Raw genomic sequence first — 6,488 nt, forward strand, 5'->3', positions numbered from 1 at the left:
TTTTGATTATTTCCTTAATTTTTATTGAAAATAAATGCCTTTACGATGTGATACGAGATTTGAAAAGGGAGAAAAAAAAAGTTCGGCAAAAGGCGGGATCGAACGCGTCAAAAAGCCAATGACACACACTTATCCATCTGTGCCACTGGAGCTGATGTTTTACAGCCACTTTTAACTAAATGTAAATATACACTCCGTATTTTTTATTCCATAGTAAGAGCAATTCATACAATACATTTAAACTGAGCTACTTTAATACCATCTCCGAACTTTCTACCACGACTCTGCTGTTCTTCGCTTGATTCTTCCTGTATACGTTGATTGACAGATGTCTCATCCAGTCAGCGGTGAGTAATCCCAAACCAATGGCGCTGTCTCAAACTATACCTACCTCTTCCGGTTTGTCTGATTTGTCGTTGTGTTTTCTGATTTGTTTATTTGTTTTCAGATTTGTCGTTGTGTTTTCTGACTTGTTATTTTGTTTTCGGATTTGTCATTGTGTTTTCTGACTTGTTATAATGTTTTCTGAATTGTTGTTGTGCTTTCTGAATTGTTATTTTGTTTTTTAAACTTGCATTTGCATTTGTAATTTGTTATTTTGTTTTCAGAATTGTGATTTGTTTAGCACTTCTCGGCCACCGTACAAAACCGATCTGGAGCTGTAAAGTGGTTGCCTATTGTTTCCAGATTTTTTTGGTTTTTTGAGGATGTTGTTTTTTCAGAGGAGGGGCCTTCCAGGCATCCAGTTCACTGACATGCCGTGCCAGCCTTTTCAGGTTTCTCCCGCACTCGACTTTCCACAGGAAATGTTTTGAGGAAGTGAGAGTTGCTGGTGCGACAGTTTTGAATGGTATTGTCAGATTACAGCATGGTGCTTAAATGATACACAACAAAGAATCATGAGAAAGACTCTCAGACCGTGACCTCAGAGGCCCTGACTGTTTCTGGTTGCGGCACAGCAGGCAAATAAAAACACACAGGTGTGTTTACATAGCAGTTCGAAGAAGACCCCGATGAGTGTTGTCTATAGTAACATTGGTAACTTCCTCAGGTGTTTGACCTAAAGCAGCGTTTCCATTGTTTCTCAGGCTTATCATCTGCTCTGCACTCAGTCCTTAAACCTCAATAATGACTCAATGGCTCTAAGTTTTCAAGTGATTCACAGTGGATGAGTGAGTTATGGCAATTGGGAAATGGAGCAATATGCCAGTGGCGGGGGGAAAGAGAAAAAGTGATTCACAGTGGATGAGTGAGTTATGGCAATTGGGAAATGGAGCAATATGCCAGTGGCGGGTGAAATGAGAAAAAGTTCCAGTCATGGATATTTATTTCTGATTATGAAAATGTATTTTTGCATTTTATATATACACCACTGTACCATTCAAAAGTTTGGGTCAGTAAGATTTTATTTTTAAATTTTTACAAAAAATTATTATTATTTTTTTTAGAAATGACTCTTTAAACTGATCGAAAGTGACAGTAAAGAATTTTGCGTAGTTACAAAAGATTACTATTTCAAATAAATGCTGTCCTTTGGAACTTTCTATTCATCAAAGAATCCCACATATAATATTAAACGGCACAACTGTTTTCAACATTGATAATTATAATTGTTTCTTAAGCAGCAAATCAGCTATTAGAATGATTTCTGAAGGATCATGTGACACTGAAGACTGCTGAAAATTCAGCTTTCATCATAGGGATAAATTACTTATTAAAATACATTAAAGTATAAAACCGTTAATTTAAATTGTAATAAGATGACACAATATTACTATTTTCACTGTTTTGATCAAATAAAAGTAGCACTGGTGAACATAAGAGACTTCTTTCAAAAACATTAAAAAAATCTTACTCTGTCCCCAAACTTTTGTACTGTAGCTAATTTATCTAAATAATTACATGTTCATAAGCAATACATAACTGGAAATTATAAGAATGCATATGGATATATCTAGAATGTATAACATTTTATCTCACAACTGACAAACATGGAATATTTCACCAAAACAAAAATATGGGGAAAAAAAAATTGTGTTTTCCTAAAATAGAAGTTTTCCACATTTTAGCAAAAGTTGGTTCTTGTTGGTACTTTTTATTTAAATCAAGTCATTCAAGAGAAATTCAGATGATCATCATTACAATTCGGTTTACACCATCTTGCAAGTTGTAATAAAGCAACTGACTAAATGGCAGTTAATTAACTAATATATATATAAGAGGATGTTTAGCTGTCTCCGTTCTGTGTCCTCATACTGGACAATAAAGCTGCTGTCACAAACCCTGAGTCCTCCTCGGTAGATACTGAAGGTCCAAAAAAAAATGAATGAAATTAAAAATTTTTTTTTGGACCTTCAGTATCTTCCGAGGAGGACTCAGGGTTTGTGACAGCGGCACTGGGAAACACATGGAGTCACTGCGTTAACACGCGCCTCATTGTTCAGTATGAGGACACAGAACGGAGACAGCTAAACACCCTCTTACTCTGTGTGAACGCAAAAACCAACCAAAAAACACCTAATCAGGTGTGTCAAATCTTTAGTAGATATGCACATTAAAATTATGCAGTTTTTCTCTTGCAAGAAAAGGGACCAACAGTATTGATGACATCATCTCGCAGCATTTTTTGTCCAATCAGATTCTCTCTAGAATGATAATGTCCCTCCTCTTAACACCTGAAACTGACTACCAACTCACAAATCATGATTCTGAAGTTATTTTATTATTATTTTTTTTTTTAAAAGGACAGTATCTTCAACATGTCCCACCTAAACTTTATGTTCCAACAGGAAGTACGTCAACACATGGGATAAAACTACACTCGGTTTCATATTTTAGACAAGTTTAAAAAGAAAGAAAATTGCTTACTCCACCAGTCCTCTCATTGTTTAGGCCTGCCCTACTTGTTTTCATCCTGTCAAATGATGGCATGCCTCATTGCCCCTACACTCTTAGAGCCCTGAGGACTTTGTTTTTCTTTTTTCCGACTGAGCTCCCACTTAAAGAAAGGCGCACTGATAGAGAGGCAGTGGTCCACAACTGCTGGTACACAAGGAAGGCAATGGGGCCTGGCTCTTTTGTGCAGTTCAGTGGATCTGGCAAGGCCACTTCAGTATAAAAAACCCTCAGAAACTCCCTGCTTTTTAGCCATTTACTGAGGAATTTATCCATTAGCGGTTAAGTCATGCTACTTCCGTATGTGAAAGACGTGAGTTTGGGTCAAATTAAAGAGAACTAGGCTGGTTTGGGTGACCAAAATGCTTTGTAACCGCATTTAGACAAAGCAACTGGCAGCAGATTTGTAAAAACTAACTCGTTCTTAACCACAGGTAACCAGATAAGCCTAGAGCAATTTGAGACAGAAATGCATTTCAGGAAGTCCCAAGGAATACCACAGTCACATTAAGCAGAAGTCACAAAAGCGTCATTTGTTTACTTTTGTTTGGGTGTCTGAATCATTTCTGACGAGGGTTTATGCAACAGTTAGCAGACAGTTGTGCCCTTCACCTCGCGCCTGTTTCCTCTTTTGAGTTTTGATGAGTAAGTTGTTTACTAAGGTGTCTCATTTTGAACATGGAGGGTTTCGATATTAGATGACAAAAAGAGTTATGTAGACTCTCAAGAATCTCTAATAGGCAGTGACGCAGGTAGCCGGCAGACTCTGCTGAGTCCGGTAACTCAATGCTGCTGCTTTCCTACAGGCTGTTTTCCAGGATACTTTGCTTGCTTTTATGCTCATTGACGTAGCAGCCACATAAATGCCTTCATTTGTTGCAAGGGGGGAAAGAGTTCAGTCATGTGAAAAATTGAAATCCGAGTATTAGGGTTGTTAATTTAGTCTACTAAATTAGTATTATTATTATAAATAAGTAAATAAAATATAAGTAGGGGGAAGTCAGTTGTCTCCTGACTTTTACATAAATGTAGTGGTAGTTTATTTATTTATGTATTACAAAATCAACAAAAAAAATCAAAATAAAGAATACATGATCTTTTAAAGCCCCTTTTTAAAATGACCCTCATTTGGGGTCTTTGTGTTTGTGTACACTACTGTTCAAAAGTTTAGGTCTGTTTTTTTTTTATTTTTTATAATTATTACTTCTATTCAGGGTTGCATTAAATTGATCAGTAAAGTTTGTTACAATATTGTTACAAAAAATATATTTATTTGTAACAATATTTTGTTACAAATAATTTTAACAAAAAAATTGTGACAGTTGTCTTTTTAAAGCTTTTATTCCTCCTCCTCAAAAAAAAAAATAAGAATAACAGTTTCCACAGAAATATTGATGAAATCAAAATGTTTCTTAAGCAGCAAATCAGCATATTACAATGATGAAAGATCATGTGACACCGAAGACTGGAGTAATGATGCTGAAAATTCAGCTTTACCATCACAGAAATAAATTTCATTTTAAAATATATTAACTAAATTCTAAATTGCAGTAATATTTCACAATATTAATATTTTTGACAACATAAATGCAGCCCTGGTGAGAGACTTTTTCTTCTTTCAAAAGTATCACATTAGCCAAATTTTAGCTTGAACACATCACAAGAATAAATTACATTTTAAAATATATTAAAATAGATTTTTTATTATTATTATTTTTTATTGAAATATGTTTTCATGGTATCACATTTTTACAAAATGCAATATATATAAATATTGATAAAAAATATTCTTATATTAATATATTGTAATATTGAATCCACTGTGCACCCTAATTATTAGCTTTGGCCTTGTATTGATATTGTGGCTTTGAAGTGGCACAGAGCCCTTCTCTTACTCATTCTGAATCTCTTCTTGTTTCTTCCTTTAGATTGTCATAACCAAATCACCCATGGCCCCTTTTGCCATGCTGAGCTACACCGTTCAGAGCGAGGGCATCCGTCTCGAGGGTGAGTGTACTAGCATACTGACAAAACTGAACCTCATGAGCTCATGCTCATGTAATCTCCTGTAATAATCCCAGTATGTCATGCTAAAACATGACACCGGTGAAAGACATGTTTAAGTACTAGTGGAAATTAAAATGATTCATAAAACGTAATCTGACGTTGCTCTAAGTAATCATGATATCACACAGGAACTGTATAGGCGACATTTTTTATTTTTGTTGCTAATCCATGTCATACTTAAAAGTATATGTATAATATCTTTTAAGGTTTAGTTTTGATTTAGTCATGCAAGATTTCAGTTGTTGCAGGCTAATCTCATTTTAAGTAACTGAAAGTCACAACTCAGTAATCTGAATCATAAAAAATACCCCGGTTGGTTTGGACAAAGCTAATAACACGAATACACTTGTTTGTGTGTGTGGTTTGTGTTGTTAAACCTTGTGGGTCAGAACTTCTACCCACTGCATTTTAACGTCCAGGACCTCTGGCTGTCCTGTCAGGACCGTTTGAATTCATCTGTAGGCTTCACAGCTTACCTCGGGGTGGTTTGTGTGGATTTCCAACACCACAAAACTTTAATGGGAAACAGGATATCAGAGGAAAAACACAGTGGGAATGTTTTGGCTCTTCAGCAGAGGTTTATGGTGGTGTGTATGTGGCGGATTTTTAACAGCACTTGGAAGAGAATTCAAAAGAAATTCACCTTGATGCACCCGAGTGATTGATGATTGATATCAGTGGTATCAGTTCAGCATAATTTAATATCAAAGAATAGTCGAACAGCTTACACTTCCTGTTAATGCCTGTGCCACAGCTTATATGCACAGCTTCTTTTTATTGGGTTTTATTAGAGGAAGCAAGTACTAAATTAGCACATTTGGTGCTTTTGTTTAGAGAGCTGTTGTAGATTTTGTATGGGAAATTAATTTTAGTTAAAAAAAGTGTAGAGCTGCAACTAATAACTATTCTGATAATATGTTAATTTGTTAATTATTTTGTTGATTAATCGGATATTCAACATGAAATCAGCTCGCAGTTGAAAAGTCAGGGAAACTTTTGTTGCTAAAGAACTTGCCACATATATACAGTGGGGAAAATATTTATTTGATCCCCTGCTGATTTTGTAAGTTTGCCCACTTACAAAGAAATGAAGGGTCTGTAATTTTTATGGTAGGTTTATTTTAACGGATAGACACAGAATATCAACCAAAACATCCAGAAAAAACACATTATATAAAGGTTAGAAATTGATTTGCATTTCAGCGAGTGAAATAAGTATTTGATCCCCTAGCCTCTGCACAAGTCTTGAATGGGCTACAAGACCATCAGCAAGAAGCTTGGTGAGAAGGAGACAACTGTTGGTGCGATAATTCGGAAATGGAAGAAATACAAAACAACCATCAATTGGCCTTGGTCTGGAGCTCCGTGCAACCAGCATGACAATGACCCGAAACATACCACCAAGTCAACAAGGAGTGGCTCAAGAAGAAGCACATTAAAGGGGTCCTATAATGCTTTTTCACTTTTTGAATTTTAGTCAGTGTGTAGTGTGTATGTTTGGGCATAAAAAAGATCTTAAAACTTAC

At 35.6% G+C, this 6,488-nt stretch overlaps 1 pseudogene; it reads left to right on the forward strand.

Annotated features, from left to right (window-relative positions):
- The window catches only part of LOC107695974 (DNA repair protein RAD51 homolog 2-like), a 38,391-nt pseudogene that overhangs the window by 13,483 nt on the left and 18,420 nt on the right, over positions 1-6,488 (forward strand).

The sequence above is a fragment of the Sinocyclocheilus anshuiensis genome, unplaced genomic scaffold (genome assembly GCF_001515605.1).
Source record: "Sinocyclocheilus anshuiensis isolate Anshui unplaced genomic scaffold, SAMN03320099.WGS_v1.1 scaffold742, whole genome shotgun sequence".
In the NCBI taxonomy this organism is placed as follows: Eukaryota; Metazoa; Chordata; class Actinopteri; order Cypriniformes; family Cyprinidae; genus Sinocyclocheilus; species Sinocyclocheilus anshuiensis.